The sequence below is a fragment of the Girardinichthys multiradiatus genome, chromosome 12 (assembly GCF_021462225.1).
Source record: "Girardinichthys multiradiatus isolate DD_20200921_A chromosome 12, DD_fGirMul_XY1, whole genome shotgun sequence".
In the NCBI taxonomy this organism is placed as follows: domain Eukaryota; kingdom Metazoa; phylum Chordata; class Actinopteri; order Cyprinodontiformes; family Goodeidae; genus Girardinichthys; species Girardinichthys multiradiatus.
Window position 1 is genome coordinate 30029369 of NC_061805.1, and position 25206 is coordinate 30054574.

The following is a 25206-nucleotide window of genomic DNA, read 5'->3' on the forward strand; positions in this document are numbered from 1 at the left end:
GCCAATACCATCAAGGCCAGCTGCTTTCTTTGCTTTGATCCTCCTAAGCTTTCACCTCACCTGATCACTTGGAAACTCTATGTTTGAAAACCATTTGTATTAACTGAGTTGTGAACAGTAATACCTTTTTAAAGTATCTAATAGTTGCCACAAAAAACTGTCTAACTGTAAAGGGTAGTTACAGGATATGCTCATTCTTTACTTTTAAAAATTTTTATTCAATCATTTATTCAAACCAATAAATCATAGCCAAGAATTGTTTGGACGCAAAGTTTATACTTTGGCCCAAAGCTATTTTGTATTGTATTGTTTTGTCTTATTTTGTTATCACAACTTGTTTTTAATGATCTCATTAGTTCTCTGTTAAAGCATTGATGGAAGGCTGTTATAGGCATCCAGCTTCGTCAAGCAGGCGACAGCCAGGTGCTTTCTGTCGAATACAGCAAAGTCTTTTTCATTTGTAGTCAACGAGCAGTTACAATAAATGCTACGTTCAATTTGAAGTGTATTGTTTGTTTAGCTGAACTTACATTGTAAACAAACTTTTCCTCCATGGGCCTTTTTATAAAATAACTGTGGTTTAGGAGTACATTTGATTTTCGTCTTTCTGTATCACTGACTGTAAGGATTAGCTGATCTAGGCTTACCGAGTGTGTTTTAGAACAGCAGTAACACAGAAACACACATAGGGAACTTTCTTCCTACTGTTATGAACTAAATTTGTTTAGTTGGACCCAACAACTGATGATTGACAAAGATAACTGTTTACCAAATTAATTGCAAAATGTTTGGAGTTAGATGCCAACTTTCATTTTGCAGCCTGATTCCAGGATAGATTCAATTGAGAATGGGAATGGTCAACAGGATGGAGAGGGTCTTCTGGTAGGTGAGTATGGTGGGGAAATTGAAGAAGGTGATGAAAAGGCTGGTTTAAATGGCGTACAAAAGCAACGACGCTGAGAAGGGTAATTGCCTGGGTGGTGAGGTAGCTCTGCTGGGAAAGGAAAGAAATGATTAGTACATACCTGTAGATGGAAGTGGAGAGAGTGAGTAGAAACAGGCAAATGTAAACAGTGAAGACTTGGAGAAACAATCTAGATTCCACAACCAAAATCTCAGTGTTGATGTGAGGCACAAGTTGAACAGAGAACAATCCTCCCCTTACTGGACTGGTGACGGCGATGTTGGGGACATGAAAAAGGTTGGCAGAAAACCTGATAATCCACTTGGTCATTGAAGAAAAACAAAATCCAAAAAGGGATGAGAGGCTGTGAGGAAAAGACTCTTGAAACAAGGCAAGGTTGGAATGCTGTGACTCAAAGCTACAAATAATCTGGCACGGAGCACAGGAAAAATGGGCTATATAAAGGAGAGCCAGCAGGTGTGGGCAACGAGCTAATCAGCTAAAGAGCTTTAAAGCTGCAACCACCATGCAAAAAGCGTGAACATAGCAAAGCATGATTAAACTATGACACTTGCTGTTTTTCTTTAAAATTGCAACAATATGTGGGAGTGTGCTTAAGCTCTGCTCCTCAAACTCTAAGTATACAGGTCCTTCTCAAAACATTAGCATATTGTGATAAAGTTCATTATTTTCCATAATGTCATGATGAAAATTTAACATTCATATATTTTAGATTCATTGCACACCAACTGAAATATTTCAGGTCTTTTATTGTCTTAATACGGATGATTTTAGCATACAGCTCATGAAAACCCAAAATTCCTATCTCACAAAATTAGCATATCATTAAAAGGGTCTCTAAACGAGCTATGAACCTAATCATCTGAATCAACTAGTTAACTCTAAACACCTGCAAAAGATTCCTGAGGCCTTTAAAACTCACAGCCTGGTTCATCACTCAAAACCCCAATCATGGGTAAGACTGCCGACCCGACTGCTGTCCAGAAGGCCACTATTGACACCCTCAAGCAAGAGGGTAAGACACAGAAAGACATTTCTGAAGAAATAGGGTGTTCCCAGAGTGCTGTATCAAGGCACCTCAGTAGGAAGTCTGTGGGAAGGAAAAAATGTGGCAGAAAACGCTGCACAACGAGAAGAGGTGACCGGACCCTGAGGAAGATTGTGGAGAAGGGCCGATTCCAGACCTTGGGGGACCTGAGGAAGCAGTGGACTGAGTCTGGAGTAGAAACATCCAGAGCCACCGTGCACAGGCGTGTGCAGGAAATGGGCTACAGGTGCCGCATTCCCCAGGTCAAGCCACTTTTGAACCAGAAACAGCGGCAGAAGCGCCTGACCTGGGCTACAGAGAAGCAGCACTGGACTGTTGCTCAGTGGTCCAAAGTACTTTTTTCGGATGAAAGCAAATTCTGCATGTCATTCGGAAATCAAGGTGCCAGAGTCTGGAGGAAGACTGGGGAGAAGGAAATACCAAAATGCCAGAAGTCCAGTGTCAAGTACCCACAGTCAGTGATGGTCTGGGGTGCCGTGTCAGCTGCTGGTGTTGGTCCACTGTGTTTTATCAAGGGCAGGGTCAATGCAGCTAGCTATCAGGAGATTTTGGAGCACTTCATGCTTCCATCTGCTGAAAAGCTTTATGGAGATGAAGATTTCATTTTTCAGCACGATCTGGCACCTGCTCACAGTGCCAAAACCACTGGTAAATGGTTTACTGATCATGGTATCACTGTGCTCAATTGGCCTGCCAACTCTCCTGACCTGAACTCCATAGAGAATCTGTGGGATATTGTGAAGAGAACGTTGAGAGACTCAAGACCCAACACTCCGGATGAGCTAAAGGCCGCTATCGAAGCATCCTAGGCCTCCTTAAGACCTCAGCAGTGCCACAGGCTGATTGCCTCCATGCCACGCCGCATTGAAGCAGTCATTTCTGCCAAAGGATTCCCAACCAAGTATTGAGTGCATAACTGTACATGATTATTTGAAGGTTGACGTTTTTTGTATTAAAAACACTTTTCTTTTATTGGTCAGATGAAATATGCTAATTTTGTGAGATAGGAATTTTGGGTTTTCATGAGCTGTATGCCAAAATCATCCGTATTAAGACAATAAAAGACCTGAAATAGTTCAGTTAGTGTGCAATGAATCTAAAATATAGGAATGTTAAATTTTCATCATGACATTATGGAAAATAATGAACTTTATCACAAAATGCAAATTTTTTGAGAAGGACCTGTATTCTGTTTATTACAGCAGCACCTGCATAATAATGCAGCTCACAGACAGAAATTCTGATATATAGATGGCAACCGTGGGGATGGTGGTAGGAGTCCATCCTGTAACTGGCAGATTGCTGGTTTAAACCCTCGCTCTGTGAACAAGACAAACAAGAAGGTGGTTTCCAGATCGAATGTTGAGCTGGCCAATTCAGTAGGGTATCAATGAATATGTGCATTTCCCATGTGTTGCTCTGGGGATTTCTCCCCTAACTCCAATCCTGTCACTGAATGTTAGGATGGTGTCTAAATCAACCAAGGGTGTTTTATTGACCTCTTTTACTAATATGAAATGTTAAAGGACTCCACGTTCCATTACACTAGTATTAAATAAAGCAACCAACCTGACACAATTAGCTTCCCTGTCTCTCTGAGCCTAACTCTGTGCTCTTTGAAGCAAGCCCTAAAATATCTCTCCTCAGTCACCCACCCTTACCAAGTCAGTCTCTCCATCTTGGGTCTTGGAGGCGAAATTAGGCAGCAAACTCCCAGTGCCTTTGCTTTTGTAACCATTACACAGTACAGTTGTGTGCGTGCAAGTGTGTGTTAGAGTGGGCGTGTAATGAACGTTTCATGTCAGTGTGTTTGTGCATGTCTGAAAATGGGTCTGGCCTTTGTGTTCAGCTCTGCTGGTTGAGTGGACACTGTCCAGGATGATTAATTGAAAGTTCAGAAAAAATCTCTGTTAGAGTTTCAGAACCATCAAAGGAGAAAATTGGCAACATTGTCTAAGGCAGAATCCTTCATAGCCAACATTCATCATCTAGAGATAAAAGGTTAGATGGGTGGATATAGCTTCTGTGTGTGTGTGTGTTCTAGTGTGTGTGTTATTCTGTATTAAACCTGCCAAAATGAGAATATACTCTCTAAGCATGAATGATGCCAGTGTACTTTATCTGATTAATCTGAGCGCCATGATCAGGAATTGAAATATAATTTTCCACCACCAGCCACAAACAAACAAAATAAACTAATTGTGTTTTTTAAGTTTCAGTTCTACAAAACAAATGCACATCAGCTTAACTCTCACAGTAGTTACATTTTTTGATTAACTATGAAGATAAATAACCATAAAAATGCTAAAATGTGCAATTTAAATGTAGTGTTTCATTGTTTTTTGAAGATTTTATATTACACCATAGTTTTATTAATTTTAATTCTGATGGGCATTTGGACTAGTTTTTGAAATGATGGAATATGACAGATAATTACCCTAAATCAAGAGGGATCTCTTGTGACAGATATTATTTATTGTAGAGTCCCATAACCACATTTTGTTCCCACTGTTCAACATAACTGATTTCACACTGAGGTTACAGGTAGACCTCATTTAGACATGAATCAATGTTGTACAGGCAGAAAACTAACTCTACTAACTCTACAGTGTCAAACCTATATGTAACTGTTGAGTTTGACACTAAGTAGTCAGATTAGGAACAGACTGAACACCAAGTGACACAGATTGAAGAATGGGGCAGAAGAGTTCTCTGAATATAATGATATTTGTCTGCTGCTACTCAAGTTGCTTTCAAAGCTGGTAAAAATGAGTTCTGGTCTAGCTAGTGTTCCTTGTGTTCCAGTAATCGTGATGTAGAGACAGATATTTAATCTGCATTTTTGACAAAGCAAAATAATTTGATCTAAACTAGGTCTAAGCTTTACCATTTATGTGGGATAACACATAAACAACAAAAAAAAAGGATAGCTACTTTTGATTCAGTATGAATAAACTAATTTAGTACCCTTTTCATTGTGATTTTGCCATGATATCAATTTTTGGGGCAAACTGAAATTATAAATAGTGGTAAATATGATGTCAATTTTAGTAATTTGGACTGTAGTGGGAAAAGAAAACGAACCTTGTTTTCATCCAAGGAGTTGTTGAAGATTTAAGCTGTAGGCAATTCAATGACATTAACATGCTAGATATGGTGTTCAGTTTGTTTTGTTAAAATAAAAATGTACAACACTTTAACAGTGTCAGCACCTCTTACTCACTGATAAAATATGTGCCGTTTATTTAATTTCTTTTAAGTTATTGAATTTATAGGCTGCACGGTGGCGCAGTTAGTAGCACTGTTGCCTTGCAGCAAGAAGGTCCTGGGTTCAATTCCCAGCCTGGGGTCTTTCTGTGTGGAGTTTGCATGTTCTCCCCGTGTTTGCGTGGGTTCTCTCCGGGTACTCCGGCTTCCTCCCACAGTCCAAAGACATGCCTGTTAGGTTAATTGGTCACTCTAAATTGCCCTTAGGTGTGTGCATGGTTGTTTGTGTGTTGCCCTGCGATGGACTGGCGACCTGTCCAGGGTGTACCCTGCCTCTTGCCCATAGACTGCTGGAGATAGGCAGCAGCTCCCTTGCGACCCACTATGGAATAAGTGGTAGAAAATGACTGACTGACAAATTTAGTATCAGGACCTATCCTGGACCAACACATTATTTGTTCATAATGAAGTGAGCTGTGATGTGTAGCTCCTCTAGTGGTGATGTTGTATTAGTAAACAACAGCACCTGAGGTGAAAGTCTGCCATTTGTATGTGTGTGTTAATCTCCCTCAATACAAGTCTACGTTGAGACTTCTAATAAACGCTTAAAAACCAATTTCAGATGTTGATATCCCTCTTAGTTTAAGACCAAATATTTAGACATTTCAAAAAAATTACTTTAAATCATTAGTCGGACTGGCAAAGGTGCCCAAAGGACAATGTCAGCTGGAAACACTAAAGACAAAATGTTCTCTATTTAACTTTAGGTTTACATTTCCACTTTACGCAAGAAATGTAACACCACATTACTACTCTCTCCTCTTTAGATAAAGGCAATATTATGATCATTGGGTGTCACCACTAAATTACAGACTCCATCAATCGTGCGAGTTAGGTTTTAGTTTTTTTTTTGTGTTCTCAAAATTGTCCTGTTGTTATGTTCTTAAAGGTCTTGTCTTATCCTGTTAATTTATCTGTGTTTATAGTCCCTAATGTGTTTCCATATTAGTTATTCCTTTGTGCTCAGTTTCTTAGTTTATTTCTGTGTGCTGTTACCTTTATGTTCTAGTATTTTCCTCTTATGTTGATGTTTGTCTTTTCCTCTTGATTAGTGTTTCTGTTTATCTCTGCTCAGCAATTGTGTTTGTTAGTCTCCCTTCCCAGTCCCCTGGCTAGCCTTCTGCCCTAACTGATCCACATATCCTCCACTCATTCCCCAGTATTTATGCTCACCTGTTGTCATTGCTCCTTACTGGATCCTGCCATTTCACTCCCCATTTACATACCTGTGACTCTTCCTGTGCCCTCTTGTAACTTATTTGTCCTTGTTTAAACATATTATGATCATCCTGAGCTCCTGTGTGCACCCAGGTCCAACTCCATAACCACACGACCTGAGAGGCTGCTAAGAAAAATAGCTACAGCTCAGCCGCAATGTAACCCCCAATGGTCAGTTGTAGAAATGAAACCCTGTTCTTTGGCTCTGATTGTAAATCAGCCACTGTGGCTTGTAGGCTGATCAAATTAAGCCACCATTTTATAAATTTACTTTCATTTGTGCTGTGTGCTAATTTACATCCCTGCCCTTGATAGTTGTGTGAATTATTTCCAGTATGTGATTGTGCAGCAACAAAAAACTATTTATAATGTTAACACCAAGACTGTTTTCTTCCTTGATTTGTCACTTTAGAGTTTGTTTTGGGAAAATGTGTGTTCAGTCCGATCTTCATGCCCCTCAGCCAGAGTTCACTGTTCTGTGGAGGTCTTAAAATTATTTTTGAGCATGAGTGTAATTAGTAAAAAAAATTATTTGTTTGTGAACGCTTGTGTTGTGTATGTGTGTGTAAAAGAGTCTGTGAGTACACAATATGAGCACACAGCATTTCTAGCCCACTTCACTCGGGAACATAGTCTCACAGCAGGTGGTTCATTACACGGCCTGTAATTAGGTTGACTTGACTTTCTTCTGCTACTGATTACAGATACATATTGGTTTCAGTGGAGCGTGGAAACAAGATTTTTTAATTATTTTTATTTCAGTGGATTATTTGTCGCTTTAATCTACAAGGGTGTGTTTGCAACTCGAGTTTGCTGTACCCCATTGGTCTTGTTTTGTGCATTAATTTGCTTTATTTTTTTGTTGACTAAGGCAGCAATGTGTCAAAGCTGCTTCAAAGAACATAAAAAATTTACATGCTAATGTCTGCAACGTGCTGCTCTTGTCATGTTATCTAAAAAAACAACAAATGTCTTTTTTATTGCCTTCCTGTTATTAATCAATCATTAATTATAAAAAGCTAAGCATTATTACCAGTGGAATTACATTTTTTACTTCAGTTTGTATTTTAGCTGTAAATGAACCAAAAACTGTAATTATGTTTCATCATCTGAAGGCATCAACTTGCAGCAGCATAAAGATTTATTATAAGGGAACATATTAGAATTCAGTATTACATGACCTTTTAGGATTGATTTTATATGAAATACTAAAGGTCAAATTCTGGTGAAGGTTAAAAGTATTTTAAACTTTAACAAGATAAATAATAACCATGAAGGAAATTATAAACTTCAAAATTCAAAAGTATGACTTAAAGCCACCTGGTTCTTCACTTTTCCTTAAAAGTATGATTTTCCTTCTCTTGAGCGAAATCTGCTCCCCTTGGCTCTAATATTTCCAGGTGTTGGATGAGTGGAATGAGGATGTGATCAGTTAACCTTTCCCCTCTGGCAATCACAGTCATGAGGTGACTCACTAAGTCCAGCCTGACCTACATAAAGTTTTTAGCAGGAGCAGCTGGCGGCACAAAGGTAAACTGCAGGTGATTTTTTTCTTAGGAATTAATTTATTATTACTCCATGTACTTTGATTAAGCATAAGATATTTGGAAAAAGATGAAAATTAGACAAGCACAGTAAGTATAGTATTAAATCACTCTCACAATCTATAAGGTAATATATCAATAAGCAGTCTGAACAATTGAAAAAAGCAACAGAATTACTGTATAAATATATAACATTTGCATGTTCTCCCAGTGCATGCGTGGGTTCTCACCGGGTACTCCGGCTTCCTCCCACAGTCCAAAAACATGCCTGTTAGGTTAATTGGTAACTCTAAATTGCCCTTAGGTGTATGAATGAGTGTGTGCATGGTTGTTTGTGTGTTGCCCTGCGATGGACTGGCGACCTGTCCAGGGTGTACCCTGCCTCTCGCCCATAGACTGCTGGAGATAGGCACCAGCTCCCCCGTGACCCACTATGGAATAAGCGGTAGAAAATGACTGACTGATATATAACATTAATCTGAGGGGAAATGCAAGGGGCAAAAAAAGATAAAGGGAACTTAAAGTTTTCTTATGATCAGGCAACTTCTCACATCAGAATAATAATGACAGTGCCGGAAAAAAGACAGTGCCTACTTTGTGGTCCGGAATCATGTTGGTTACTCAGCTCAACTTCGGTTCATGTGGCTCCGAAGGTGCCTTTTCTCACCTCAGCTAATTGAAAACCTCTGCACGGCGACTTGCTCAAACCCACAACTGTTTGTTAAAACTAAAATTGGACATAAAAAACTATAGGCTCTTAAAGGGTTAGTTCACAATTTTTTTAAGAGTGCTGTACTCTTAAGTTATTATTTTTAGTAGTTCCTTTACCTGTAATAGAGAGATACTGTATATTACCTTGATTGTTTTGGAAGTAGTTTGGAGTAGTAAACACTAACAGCTAGTCAGACATATACTGTTTGTCTTAGCCAACGTAGGCAATTTAACTGAAACTTAAAAGAGCAGAACTGAATCAGGCTGAATGCTTTAATGATAAAAAAAATAAAGAAAACTTACAAAAATAGTCTTGCACGAGGAGATGAGACAGGAGGCACTAGAACAGGACCGGAGCAGGACCGGGCATGGAATGGAGAGATGAGGATCATAGCAGTGAACGTAAGAAAGTGAGGAACCAAGAGAAACCAGGAGCCTAAATATTCAGGAAGGAGTGGGGAAATGGCAGCTGTGGCAGAGTGAAGGCAGAGCAGCTAAAGGAAGAAGACTAATTAACATTAATTGAGCTGAACAGAGATATAAGAAACTCATATCTAACAGAGAAATAACTAATTATACAAAGAATAGTAGGAAGCATAACACAAAATACTAAACAAATAGGGAACTTAACTAAATGCCTACATTTACACTGCAGGCAAATGTGGCCCAAATCCAACTTTTTAGCCCATATACTACCCCATTCAACTTTTTTATGGCAGTCAGAATGGCCCAGTGCCGATCTTTTTACCTCCAAATTATCCAAATTGTGCCACTTTAATGTGGTACTAAATCGGATATGTATCCAATAGTTTTCAAATGTCATACTTCATCCAACTTTCACGTCATTGTTGTTGAGGAAAATCTAAGTGCCTTGCTTAAATTCCTTGGTTTGTGATCTGAAACTCTGCAGGACCTGATAAAAGTATTTGTTTTACTTTTACAGACCTGATCTATGGCAAGGGTCAGAACAGATGGTTCTGTTTAGTCTTAGAAAGATGGCTCCTCAGCCTTCTCCAGAGCACTTACACTACTGGTCAAAGGTTTTAAAACCCCTTTCTTATTTAATGCTTTTTTTTATGTTTATGACTATTTGCATTGTACGTAGATTCTCACTGAAAGCATCAAAACTGTGAATGAGCACATATGGAATTATGTTGCAAACAAAAACATTGTAAAAGAACTATAAAAATATGTTTTATATTTTAGATTCCTTAAAGTAAACCCCCTTTGCTGTGATGACTGCAATATTAACCTTTGGCCGTCTCTCAATGAGCCTCTGGAAAGTTCGTTCAAGGCTCTTTGGAAAATCATTTAAGGTGACCACCTCATGAAGCTCCTGGAGAGAATGCCAAAAGATAAAAGCAGTAATCAAAGCAAGGGGTGGCTATTTTGAAGAATCTAAAATATAAAAATGTTTAGACGTGTGTCACACTCTGTTTACTACATAATTACATGTGTGTTCATTCACAGTTTTGTTGCCTTTGGTGAGATTCTTCAATGTAAAAAAGAGACCCATTAAGTGACAAAGTGTGTCTAAAACGTTTGACCGGTAGTGTACAGTATATGAGATAACATGTATGCCACAATGTGTGAGGTTTAATTTTCATTGTCAACATGTCTAGGAGAGAATTACAGCAGGTTTCACCTCGTCTCCCTCCGCTGTGAGTCTGGGTCCCATGAGAATCACCTTGAAAGCTGTTGAAGCTGTTATTGGGAGAACTTTTTCTTTATCTGGTCAGAATGATTTGGCGGCACTCCTGAGCACATGTCCAATGCTGCAAAAAAAATCCTTGTCTCTTGCAACATTATAATAAACCTGATTCTGAGTGACAGTCACCGGTCTCTGTCTTGTTAAAAAGTCATTTTTCCACAACAATGTCCTGGCAGTTACTGTTCCACAAAAGGCTATCATAGTTAATTGTCTTAATAATAACACAGAATCCATTATGACTTCCATAAACACTGTGCTGCAGTGTGACGTCTACATTCTCCTTCTGTGCATGCCGGGTTGTGAACCTTTGGGGTTGTGAACTATTCAGACCGAACTTTGATGGTGGTCTTATTTAATCAGTAGATTGAACAATAACACAAAAATATTGGATTACAGCAAACAATCTGAATTGAGCATCAAGACCTGGAGTGTAAACAAAGCCAATGAGAAGCAAAGAGAAAGAACTGAAAAAAACCACAACCTAAAGAACATAACAGAGAAGAAATGATCAGAAGCACTCACAAAAGAAAATGAAAACCCAAAGCCTCAAGATTGTGAGAATATTAGCAGATGATAATAGTCCACACCTTTACAACAGACCAATATAAATATTGTAAATGTATCAAGATCACACAAAATACATGAACTTAATTTGATTACAATTATTATTCAAAACAGTCACTACTAAAAATAGTGGTATGTTTTCTGCTAATAAAAATCATATTTTAGCAACTCTTTTAGCAACTCCTTGGACATTATTAACAGCTTTCGGCTGAAATTCACAGACCCCACTGCCTTGTGCCTTGCCTGCCTCTATATCAACACCTAAAGCCCCCAGGACAAGTGCACTACTTTTTTCTTTCACTCAAGGCATTACTAGATAAATTTGCAAGGCTCTTCTAAAACCACATGGCACTCCTAAAACATGTAGCTGTTGCTCCCAACTTAAATTTTTCCAAGCTTTCAACTCTGAAAAGATTTTTTTTCTACCTGTCAACAACATGACTCCACTATTAATGTGGATGTGTGCCTTCGTCACTTATCTATAAGCCAAACAAACAAGCTTTGCTTTTGCATAACACTCAAGAAACCAATGGACCATTTTCACTGATGTTGAAGAAGAGTTCTGAGTTCCCAAACACTTTAGCTAAATGACTATTAGACCCGATTTAGATGTACTGGACAGCTACATCTCCAGCCTCCTCACTTGTCAAAGTGTCCATGGGCAAGACACTAACCTCCCCAACTTGCCCCCACCTATATGTTAGTGTGTGATTAACAAATGCAACTGCCATTTCTAAAGGTTTTTTTCTCATTTTTTTTAGAACAGTAAATAATAATGATAAACGATATTTGCTAGTGAGGGGGCTTCAAGGTCACAGGCTCTGTCCATCGTGTAAGGACCTGTAACTTTTATCTAAATGTTTAGCCCAGTTTGTGATAGACAGTGGCCTTGATGTTCCAAGCTAAACCCAATATTTTAAATCCAAAAACAAAAAGTAATATTTATATAAAGAAGCTAGAGCAAAAGTAAAGTGAGTGTTTAAGTTATTGTGACCTTAACTTAATGCATATTACAAGGCAATACATAAATGAAAAACGTCTGCCAATGTCAAACATCTAAATAACAGAAAGCTAGGAAATTTTGAACAATCGCTCACTTAATGTGGCACTGTTTTAACACTAGGTGGTTCTGTTTTGTGTCTGTGGTCCCTAGGGGCATGTTTGTTTGTGTTTTTTGTAACCTCTATCAGGAGTTACAAAGCACTATACTAAAGATCTATACTTTGTCAAAGCTGTTTCTTCAACTGCTGTCTTTGAGAAAATTTACTTTTTTATAGCTCTACATAAAACATGTTATGCCCACTTTCATTCCAATGTAAAATGAAAATATTCCAAAAAATGTTGCTACTATGTTTAAGGATTCACCACAACAGTTATGAAAGATTTGGCAATATGCAAATATGCTTTAACTCACAGCATTCCTGTGAATATTTGTTTTAAACATATAAAGCTTGCTATCCAAGAAACAGTTGCAAAGGTGAAACAGTATGTGTTTTAAAATTACCATTCCCAATATGTACTAACTGATTCTGCTATTTCAATTCAATTCAATTCAAAGATACTTTATTGATCCCTGAGGGGAAATTAGAATTCCAGTACAACCCATCCAAACATACATCATGACACAAGACAAAGGGGGACGGGTCACCGAGGCTTTGCTGCCCACTCACAGGGGCTGCCCTTGCTAGATGAGAAAAGAGGCCACATTAGGTAAGTAGAGGGAAAAAATCATATTTCACACTTTATCCTTAGCAGGACACAGTTTGAGATGGCAAAAAACCTCAGCACAAAGAAGCAACAAGTTTACAAAACAACATCATGCTGGGAACGGTGAAGGTGGTGTGAGGGGTGCATATGTTTATCTTGAGCATGCGTGTGTGTGTAAGTGAGTGTGTTCTAATGTTTAATTTAATAAAATGAGATTAAACTCTCCTACCACACACTTCCCACTACAATGTATAGCTAGTTTAATAAGCGTTTATGTCATAACTGTCTGTGTTCATCTATCTTCTTTTCACTCACTGCAGCTTTTTTTTAATCACTTTTGACATTTAATGCTTTAGACACTAAAGGTACTTAATGATTATGTTCTCGCTCTGTTTTGCTTACACAATGTTCTTCATCATTTTCTAACATTGCACCGGTCGATTAGTCTCATAGAAAAACAAAACATTAAGACTCAGTTGCAAAACAGCAACAGAAGAGGAGATAAACTGAGAAAATAAGACAGAGGGAATGAGGCATAACAAAGAAAACTAACAAACAGAGGATTGAGTGAAAAGAAATGAGTTCAGGTATTCGTAGTCATGGCACCAAATAAAATTGAAATAATGAGAACTGAACTGTAGGTATTGAAAAGTATCATCCACACTGTAAATGTGTGAATAAGCATCTAACCATATTAAAAATCTGCTACATCAGTGTACAGAGCAGATGCTTTTTCTCCCTGTTAAAACATTCTGGCATTATATTTACTATATTTGCAAATACTTGGAAATATATATTTTTACTGGGATATAGTGCTGTATTATTGCTTAGAAAAAGTGCTCTTGCAAGTTTTACATAAAACTTGTAGGGCATATATTATTAATTTACAGAATGTAGGAATAAGATATTTATGTCATATGTGTGCTACTACACATGAGACCTAGATCAAGGTCACTAACCAGATTGCAGTCCTGATCCATACAAAACCAATCCCATATACGGACCTTGGTCAACTAATACATCGGAATGCAGCAATTCTGTTTCAACACAGTCACCTTCATCATATGTACGTTATTTAATTTTAAGTTAGACAACTATTGCCTCCTTTATGACAGTTGTATTATGGCAGCTTTTGATTGATGGCAGGATGGGCTCTACTAGTTTACAGTTGCATTCAGTGCACTAAACAGAGAGAGAGAGAATCCAGCAGGCAGAGCTGAAGAAAAACAAATCCGTTGGTAGGCATGGAAAATTGTCTTGGCCTGCTTTAAAATGAGAAATATTTTCATGGAAAATCAGAACTTTATTTCAGAATGGGTGGACTCAAACATGTTTATTCTTCCTCTGGGGAACTCAAAGCCAGCCAGTCGTATTTGTTCAGATACTGCTGCAGTTTTCAAGTGGCACTATGAAAAAAACAGAAATACTTTGACAGCTCCTGACAAATGATATCTGTAATAAGGCCACACAAAATAAAAGACAAATCTAATAAGTATGACACGTCAGGTGAAATCATCGCACAGTCCTCGATTGCTCACCAACATGCAAACAAATGAACAGATAAGGCTTCTTGGATTTGGGGCAAAAATAAAAACTTTTTGTTAAAGGCTCCAAAAAAAAACAAAAACAAAAGTTATATGAATAAGACAAACAAATCCTCTTGTCAGCACCGTCATTCAGAAGAAAGGTTAAAATATTACCCTGAAATGTACTGTGGCAGCTGCTAGATGAAGCTATGTATAAGGCAACATGTGTAAGTTTAGCTGCAGATGATTCAACTAATTAATCTGAAAATGTATGACTTTTAGTTGTTGTTGAATTCTTTATAATAGGGAATAGTGAGCTTTAATGCTGTACTTTTTTGTTGTTTGAATGTAAAATGTAAGAGAAAAAAAGGATGCTGGATAGCATATAATTGTTTTTCAAAGAGCTGTTTACCTCCTTTGAGCACAAACAGATATGCTTAACACTATGCAAGAAGCACGTATCCTTTTTTATACATTATTTAGTTTAAAATGAAGTTTTGAAATAAACAATATTTAAACATAATCGTGTTTCATGTATCTATGTCTGAGTTTCACTCATAGAAATCAATTCTAGGAACTGCCATCCATCCATCCATCCATCCATTTTCTATACCTGTTTCTTCCATACCGGGTCACGGGGGAGCTGCTGCCTATCTCCAGCAGTCTTTGGGCGAGAAGCGGGGTACACGCTGGACAGGTCGCCAGTCCATCACAGGGCAACACAGAGACATACAGGACAAGCATGCACAGACCCATTCTCCCCTAAGGACGGAACATGCAAACTCTTCCTTTAGAAATAAAAAATACATAAAGAAATGAAATACATAAACTTTACAGAGACAAACTTAAAGTATTACAAAAATCTAAACCAGCAAAGTTATTGGGCTAGACTGACTACAAAATTAACTGTGCATTCAGAGCATAAAAAAGCTATTTATACCAAGCATACAAGAATAATATCACTTAAGTTATCAAGAGTCGCAGAATAACATGAAGTCTCTACATCAGTGCAACTCATTTATCTGTCAGAGTTATGACTTATAATAATGTAAAAGATATGACAGAGGCTATAAAGCTGTCCCCTACTGTGAGGGGTATGTCATAAACAGTTTCAACCACTTAAGCTTGCTGCTGTGGTAGTAATATGTCAATGGAGCTGTACCACAGTGTCCCATGTATTTGTAACCACCTCCTTCAGACAATAGCATTTGGCTAGAATGTATTTTACCATCTTCTCTCTAATGCAAGAAATCCTTCTGTGGCAGATTCTGAGGTGTAAAACCCAAAAGCTTGTTACATCATGGGAGAAATGTCAGGGTTTTTGCCTCACAGATTTTAGGTTTGAGCTGAAATGTTCGCCTCATTGGTTAAATGCTTTTTTCATAGGGCACTTTTTAAAAATCGAATAATGCAAAACTGAATAGCAGCAAATAGTTGAATCTGTTTGTTACTTAATTGTTAGCAAGTGAAGTCTTACTGTTTAGAAGGAAGACAGAAACAATTTCCTGTTTTGGAATTTGTGGGGTTTTGCTTTTGTGAACCTCTCTTACAATGTCATGCTGCAATTTGTTTATTAGCAGCATTTCAGACTGAAAAAAACTGTTGAGAGTTCTTCTACCATTTATGTTGCATGTCTATTGAGATGAATGGTGTAAAATGTGTAGTGTGCTTCACTGTAAAAACACTAAGCTGTTGTTTTTTTATTCTTTTTCCATAGAGCGCTATTATCTGACCATGTCGCACTGAAGGTTCAAAGCTCTATTCACAGTTTGCAAGTGCCCCCAAATGGTCAAAACATTATCAGTTATTATATATTAATAATTATTAGCTGAATTATTTAGAAGACAAGGCCATGTCCACTGTCTACTGAACTCTCTTTAAGCATTCAGCCTAGCAATTTGATTGAAATGTACTCAGTGCAGACAGAGCGTCTCCTTAGATGAAATCAAACATCTGGGTACCAGCCCTTTTGCAATGTCCAGGCCTCCTTTTGGGGGAAGTAGACCCTACAGTTTAAAGATTGTCAGGGTATTTGAGCACCTATAACCTGCAAAATGTGTTTAATTGTTTCAGCTGTTATTGCACTGGACAGAAGTAACTCTGAATCTTACTTAAACCATAGCATTTATATTTGCACTAATGGGCCATTTTTAAAAGAAAGAACTGACATGACATCAATTCCATCCTTAGCACACCATGACAATAAGGTATCTTTGCATAGCACTTTTAAAATTTTTGAACCAGTGGCACATATTTGCAATTTTTATGGCTTCTCTAAGTTGTAACATTCATGGGTATGACAACAGCACTAATGCCTTCCATCTTCTCCCTTACTCTCTTCGTCCTGTCTTACCCCTCCTTTCTGCTTCATACGGTTTTAGTTTCCCTCCTTACTACAGGTTCTAGAGGAGATTCCTACTGTAGAAGCTTACAGTGACACAAGTCCCCAAAATAGATAGATAGATAGATAGATAGATAGATAGATAGATAGATAGATAGATAGATAGATAGATAGATAGATAGATAGATAGATAGATAGATAGATAGATAGATAGATAGATAGATAGATAGATAGAAACCTTCTCCACATAAAACACAAGTGGAATGATTCTTACTCCCCAACACTGTAAAACCAAGGCTTAGAGTGCTGATGAACTATAAGTCTGTGGGATTCTGACAAAATCATACCTCAGCCAACATTTGAGACAGAGGCACGTAACACCAATACCGTAACACTGTGTACATTATAATTGAAAGAATACCCATCTCAAGTAAGTAATAACAGTCAGTAAAAACTGTATACCTCTTGTAAATTAGATGGTTTTACACATTTTCAACATTTTCAGCGCATGTACATAGTTTTAAATGAACTTTCCGTTTTGATTTCATTGATGCTTAATAAAAACTGACAATCCAGAATCTGTGGCTTGTTGATTTTTACACTTGAGGTCACATTTACATAACTTTAAAACCTGAGAAATTGCATTTCATATAATTATTAAAACTGACAGCGAACTGACACCGAAACTGACTTTGTTCACCCTGAATTTGTTCACTTTAGGAGCTCACTTTAGGAGCCTAAGGTGCTTCGTGAATAAATGTTATCTTACCTAATAAATGCAAGAGCTAAATATACCACACACTGTGAATGAAAAGATAGATGAGCAAAGTTTACAAAACAGTAGTTATTTCAGCATTCCAATGAATTTCCTACAAATTCAGTGGAATGCAAGGATTTTGTTTATTAGTGGAAAAAAGTTGTCCAAACCAATGCGTTCCAATGTGAAAACGTAATTGCCCACCATCAATTGTCTGCAATCAGTGTTTTGACTCACTCCTCTTTCCAGAATTGTTTAAATTTACCCACATTCAAAGCAGAAAGTTCAGAGCTTGATAAGAGAGAACAAGAAGTAGCAACCAAGCATTTAACTTGCTGCCTAGAAGATAAGAGATTGGCGCTGGCAGTATATAAACCAATTAGCGAGATGATGAGGAGGACATCATGGTTTGAGGGTTCTTAAATTCCTGAGTTAGGAAAGTCTTAATCAGCAGCTTTGACTAAGTAACTTCACCCACATTTACTTCAGAATGAATGGAGAGAAACGTGAGTAGATGTTGGAAGAAAAAAAAAATCACAGCAAGATTTAGATAATAAAACAAATCGACTAACCCCAAAACACCCTCCAGTCATGTGTGTTTACACACTGTTGAGGGGTTTGGCCAGCTTCAGTGGTTGACTGATGAGAGAAGGAGATGGCTTAAAGAGGCCTTGTCTTTGTCTTCATAGAACTGGTTTATGAAAAGTCCTTGTTAGCTAAATTTGTTTAATTTGACAGGAACAGACTAAAGGTTCTTCTGAGCCATCTGAACATTCTTCAACACAAAGCTTCTCTTTAAAATTCTGATGATTTTCGATCAATCACTGGTGATAACTATTTGTATGAGAGGCCTTGTTATTTGTAAAGCTAAAAATACGAAACAATGCTTTAATACTGGGAAACACTGTTTTAAAAATCTTACAGTGTCACACTGTGTGATTGAGATATAACAGTTCCTGTCACACTCAACAATTATTATCAAGAGTCGGATGCTGAAAAGAGGAAGAAAAGAAGGAAATAAGATTGCAATAGAGGTGCTGATGTCAGTGCAAAAGAGGATAAGATAAGTAACAGTTTAACAGAAAATATCAGACCAGTTGACTTTTGTTGTGTCTTTGTTTATGGGAGTGCTAAGTCAATGGTTGGTGCATCTGTCACACTGAACAACTACTGACCACCAATTCTTGCCCAAGACCAGATATCTTCTTTTACAGCAAACAATTCTGGCTAAGGTCAAGGTCACAGTATGATTATTGGCCATCTTAGCCTCATTATGTTCTGTTTGGTTTATGTTTATGTTCAGTTCAAAATTCACTGTTCCTTTTACTCAAAAGAGAATCTGAAGGTTATATTGTTTGTCATGCCTCTTGTTCACTGTTCTTTTATTTAGCCGTCTTTCATAAAATAGAGAAATATTCCAACAATCAAATATTTTGGCTCTCCATAAACAAAAGCCTTAAGCTTTGAGCCAAACCAATTTCATTGATTGAATACTTTGTCCTTTAAAAATGTAAATACAAAGATTATGACAGTGTGACCTGTGTTTTCATTGTGGTTTGATTCTTTTATTTTCATGTAAAAAGCTTGCTGCTTGCAGAAATCATAATCAGTGCAGTTTTAAAAGAACATGGGCCAAATAACAGCATTATGCTGCCTTTGAAACAGCTCTTAGACGAAGCCTAATCATTTTGATCGCTCTTGCAAGAAAAATTTACACCCCTGACGAGATGTTTTCTTTGCCCTAATCTTCTTTTCATATTCAGCCTTCACATCCTCCCTCTCAACTACTCAACTACAGTTTTTGCATCTCTTTTCATTTATTTTGCCTTTAGTAATAGTTTTTCTGTTTCATTTCACTTTGTTCTGTTCATTCATCTTGCCTCATTACTCACCCCCCTCCCAGTGGCTCCTGTTTTGCCTTTGAAATTTACACTTTACAGTGTGAAAAGAAGTTATTGTTCACCGCATTTTTGGTACCCAAGAGGCCCTTCCATTGTTTGGACATAAGTGTTCATGCCCTCATGTGTGTGAAAGACAAAGAAAGACAGCAGGGTGTTCTCAAGTGAGTGACACTGTGTGTGTGCATGTTGAATGTCCTTGCAAACATGCAATTAGGGGAAGGTGCATGTCCTGTGTGGACATTAAGGGAAGTGACGATGACAATGAGCATGTGTGAGAGGGTGTGTGTTTGCGTGGCATCCATCAGTTTCTCTGTTACTGTGAAAGCAACCCACAGAGCAGTGAGCAGGGAAGCGGCAAACCCCCCGCTGGTGAGGCAGTGAATGAGCAGGGCAGATAATGCCCTCTTATCTTCCCCACCACCTCCTCACCTCCTTTCTCACTCGCTAACTTGCCTCCTCTAACTCTGACAAACACACAAACCACAGCTTCCTCTCTGACCTCCCCCCCTCAGAAGGGGGAAAGCTTTAATTTGGATTAGGTGGTTGTGGAGACAGCTGCTGAAGTTGCAGGATGCACAAACAAACAAATATACCAGTTCATGGGCAAACAAACAACCATATATACATTTAAATTGTAGCAGAAAAATCTTGAGGATTCGGTATGGACAAATTGAAAAGCAGCTTAGTTAGGTGTCAAAATGCTATTTACAATAATCTGAAAAAACCGCGATGCAGAGCAACTTGCAGCTATTTACAGATTGATATTGTTTATTCAAACTAATCATGCTTGAATTTTTGCATCACCACAACTTCAGAGTAATAATAACCAGCAACATTTGTGGTAGTATCAACATTAAGTCAAAGGAAGGGAAAATTTGAATTCTTGTTAAACATTATGACAATTAGATAAGTGTCACATACAAATAAAAAAAAGTATTATAGCTCTTTTTAACTCCAAACCTCCCTAAAAGCCAATATTTGTTATAAGATTTTACCTACCGTAATTATAATGGATACAGAAAGGCCTCAGCAGATAACATCTATACAGTGTCAGTTTTCAATGTGGATGATATGGCTCCCTGCCCAGGGTACCATACAACAGCAGGGTGCCATGAGGCAAAAACAACAATCTCTGTCAGTTGTGACAAATGGGGTGAGACACTTAGTTCATTCTGCTTCTCCTCCTAGTTTCCTTTAGCAATACAACAAGAACACCTCAAGTCAACATTCTAACTTGGAAAATCTAATATCCAATCTGGCTAACATGCAAAGTTAAAGTTGAAAGTTTTAACTGCTGGGTAGCAGTTCTGACAATTGTATCTCATTTTATCAGTGGTTATGTAATGTGTTTGGTGTTGTATTTGCTTTGCCCTTGTGAAGCACTTTGTGATGTATATGTCCGTGAAAGGTGCAATGAAATAAAAATGTACTTACTTACTTACTTAATATATTTGTGAACATGTTCCTTTGGTGTTTGAATGCATAAAATGAACAGGATATTGTTGTAGTTAGCACCACAACAATTAGCAAATATCACTGTCTTTCAAACTTGCAGCTAGGACACCATTCTCAGATCAAAAATCTAGCTTTCAAGGCACTGTGGTGTTATTGCCGTCTCCAGTCAAGGTGAAGGGGCGACCCCCCTATAGTGCACAGTTTAAGCACTGTCAAAAAATGTTGTGTACACTATTGATGACAGTGTCAATCTGATCTGTATTGATCTCAATTGAACATCTCTAGTTTAAAATCTTACATAATTAGATTATTCAGACAGTGAGCTGAGATTCTTTAAAACACAAATTGAGATTTGTGAAACTTTTTTTCTATTTGTGAAAATGTATAAAGGTTCAAAATATTTCTAAAAAGTTACATGTTTTTTTTTTTTTTTTAAATGGCTTTCATCAGAGGAATGGGTTTGTGTTTGTAAGCCAAGCTTTATTCCTGTCCTAAATCCATTTAACAGAGGCACATGAGCATACCATACATGTTACTGAACTGCATTGGAAACCTATAATCTCTTAAAAATTGTCTGCTGGTATTTTATATTTTTGAAAATATCACTGGTGATTTGATTCTAATACAAATTTAGTCCCCAGGGCTATCGTCCATGAAGCATAATACAGACTGGACTGTAGTTAATTTGGGGGAACTGTCATCCTCAGTTGCAGACAAAATGACAAATGCTTTTAATAATGTATCAGACTTATATCAGGCTTAACATAATCTCAAAGACATCAGCCATACACAGTGTAAGTGCACAGTATCAAATCAGGCAATCTGTTGATAAAATTAATCGCTTGAAGTCTGATGATTCTAATAATCTTCTTATTGTATCAGATACACAACTCCCCACTGGGATCTGTGTATTATGTAGTGTGTGTGTGTGTATATGTGTGTGTGTGCACGCGCGCACGCTGGTTGTGTGTGTGCATATGCTTGCATCTGTACTCCATTATCTTTGTCATTAACCACAATAATGGTCCTCATTGTGGTCACCTCAGGCCATGTTTTGAGGATCACTATGCAGGCTGTCTTCAGGCCGGCGCCTCCACCTCAATTAGGAAGGGAATAGTTGCGGTGTGGGCGATCACACCAAAGCCCTCTAGCTCATTGACACAAGGTTAAAGACCCATTAACCTGACTACCAGAAAAATTGAGGAGACAAAAGGGAAACCAAGTAGAATGGGAGGAGTGAAAAAAAGAAAGGCACAGAGAAAAATATAAAGGCTCTCATTATTGTCACAACCTCTGACCCCCCAAGAACCACTAAAAATACCCTCATGTACTTGTATAAGTCTTTAAGCATTTTTTACAGTACATTTTTGTCAGAACTTATCCTTTCCTTTAACAAGTATCCTTGTCCCGTATTAATAACATATTATCAACATGAATATTTTTTATCGGAGTCTGAAGGGTGCATGCTCTCTGGACCTTTCACTGGGTTCCTTTTTTTTTGCTGGCTTCCACAGAAGTCAAAATGTCCCCAATTACCAGGTTAATTACCCTCAGCACTCATTCAGCCACTGTAAAACAGGTCCACTAATTATGTGAGTGACATAACTGTGTTTGCTGGGGTCAAACCCCACAAGCTTTCAGCTGCAAACAAGTAAATTTAAAACTTAAATATAAATATAATATTAATAAATATATATTTTTACATGTAGGAGTATATAACCTACATTGCACTCTTTATAGTGCAACACTTAAAACCAATTGTGTAAATATTTTGGGCCTGGCCTTTGTCCCTTTTTATAGATTTTATAGAAAAGTCAATGTGGAGCTCACTACTCTTTGCAAGTACAAATGTGTTGCAATGGTAACTATTCAAATGCTTATGCTGAATGTGTTGATGCATGGATCTTAATGGTGTGAGTTTAATGCTGGGTAGGGTTGCCTTCTCCTTGCCCTAAAGGGATTGGTTTACATGGGATTAATTTAATTTTGGATTGGATTATTAACAAGGAAAGCAGGAGAACCACTGAGTGAAGTGGGGCCAAGACAAGGTGACTTTCCTAGTGCAAATGAACAGAGGTGCACCTTGAACCTTTTAACAGGTAGGTGGATGGTAATAGGGTACCCATGTTAAAACCAGCCGATTCAGCATCTGCAGGAAATTAATGATAAAGTAATTACCAGATTTTTTTTTCCAGAGAAGCATTGGTGTGCTTCTTTAGGATAAAGTGAATTAAACAGTGTATTTATTAGTGTGACTTTGCTGTGAAGTTCTGTTAAAAGCATCGGCCTCTGTCAGTCACAAATACTGTTGTGAAGAGGGCAGTCTCCTGGACTGTGAGTTATTATCAAGTTAGTTAGCTATTAAACTATAATAGTTGGCATTGTGTCAAGGAACAGTCAAGGATAAAAATCATTACTGGTCACTGATGTCTGCACATTGTGTGTAAAAATCAGTTGAGGATCAGCTCTAAAATGTAAATATAGTATTCTGTAGTTTTCAGCAATGTTACCAAGAGGGGTTAAATTTGGGTAATTATTGCCCACCATTAGAAAAAGTATATTCACTAATAAGTGATTTTTATTGTTTTTTATTTTGCAAATTCAGGTCAAATGCATTGTTATTCGTTAATAGTGTTGCCTCGTTGAGAAGAACAGAAATAGAAAAATAGAAAGCAGAGTTTTGTTACGACTTTCTCTAGGAGCTCTTTACAATATAAAAGCTGGATGTGCATCAGTTAAAGTGTCAGTGGATGTTGAATGTTATTGTCCCTCTAATGCATGCTCTGTTTTAATGATTGAAGGTGATTGTGTTGTATGTGGGCTTAGAGAAACATTGTACTCTCAACTTTATTCCTGTGCTATTTGATTTATTTCTTATTCTGACACACACACACACATTTTATGGGTTTTTGGTTTGTACAAAGTACTGGTTCATCACATGAATACTTAAATTTGTTTGTCATCATTTGCTTTTTAAAATAATTTTGCCACTGTTGATTCCATAGATACTGCAATTTTTTTTCTGTATGAATGCTAAGAAATTGCGAATGAGTAACTTTTCTTTAATAACCTATAGTATTTGTGGCAGTTTGACTGTTTTTAACAGTTCTAATTTTTTTCTGCCCTTTAAGTTCTAAAAATATTTTGTGATAAAATATTTAAGTCCAGGTTGGTCATCCTAAGGTTTGCACCTGTAGCTCCAAACAATCTATCTTCTATCCAAGGATCAAACACTAACATGAAAAACGTACTGAAACAGTTGTATCACTCATGTTAAATCCAAGCTGTGTTCTGCTGCCCAGCCTCCATTTCAAGCACACCACCCTCAACATATTTACACTTTGTCAGCTTGGTCACCTGCATGCCTCCCAAGCCATTGGTGAGGCAGCTTCTCCTCCATAATAAACCATTAGAAATGTGAAGATCAGTGAAGTTCTCCCCTCAACAAAAATGTGTCCACTTCAAAGGTCTCAAACTAAAGTGTCTTCAAATTCAGGCACATGAAAGCACAGATACTAATGCTGGCACATAAGCCTCTCTTAATCTTTTAGTTCTGAAAGTAAAATCTGAATGCGTTGGTGGTTGTGGCCCAGCAGAAAATAAACAGATGCCGAACTCCCACTTTGTATAAAAAACACACAAACCTCCTTTTCAGCTCCTTTACATCATTTTGGTATAGCATCCCATTATAGCCATCCATACCTGTCTCCCACAGCATGGACCTTACCATATCCAAGCTCAGATAGTCAGAAATTCTAAGGCAGTAAGTGCCACAAAACAGCAAGTGTTAGCAGCAAACTGTTCCTAGGCTCTAATCTCTTTCTCAGGAAACAACAGCACCTCAACAGGAGGGAAGCAGTGACTCATAACACAAACAGCCCCCATGTAGAAAGAAAACCCAAAGATACAGAAGAAAAACAGAACACTAAAAATAAAAGTCATTAACAATAAAGCTTTAAGTCTTGCTTCGGAAACTACTGCACACAGAATGTCTTCTAGAGTTTCCTGGTGTGAAAGTTGTTAAAACGTGCAGAGACTTCATTTTTATTTTTATAAATTGAGAAAGTTTTACCTTAGGTAAGGACACATTTACGCAGTCCTTTCCATTTATTAAAAAAAGTACAAACTGAAGTAGGATACATTTTGTCAGAATGAGGCATCGATTCAAGCACAAAATACTCAGCGGGAAGCTTACACACTACAACAAGGAACACAGAACAATTGTTTTATGCGATTTTGCCACCGATTCTCAGTCGGGAAAAGTCTGCATTAGTCTGTATTAGTTGAGGATAGTCAGCAGGGCAAGTTGACACAAAAATCTCTTAGTGTGAGCAGAGGCAAAGGTGAAAGACAGCAAGTGTGTGAGGGGAACTGACCTAACCTTAAACAAACAAGTTTGACTTTTTTGAGACAAATCTGGAGTGGTGCAAACTGACTCCCCACTCAACTGAAAATGCTTGTTTCTGACAACTAATGGAAATATGAGAAATATGAGAGGCTGGCATACAAAATCAGCTGCCAGCCAAATGTT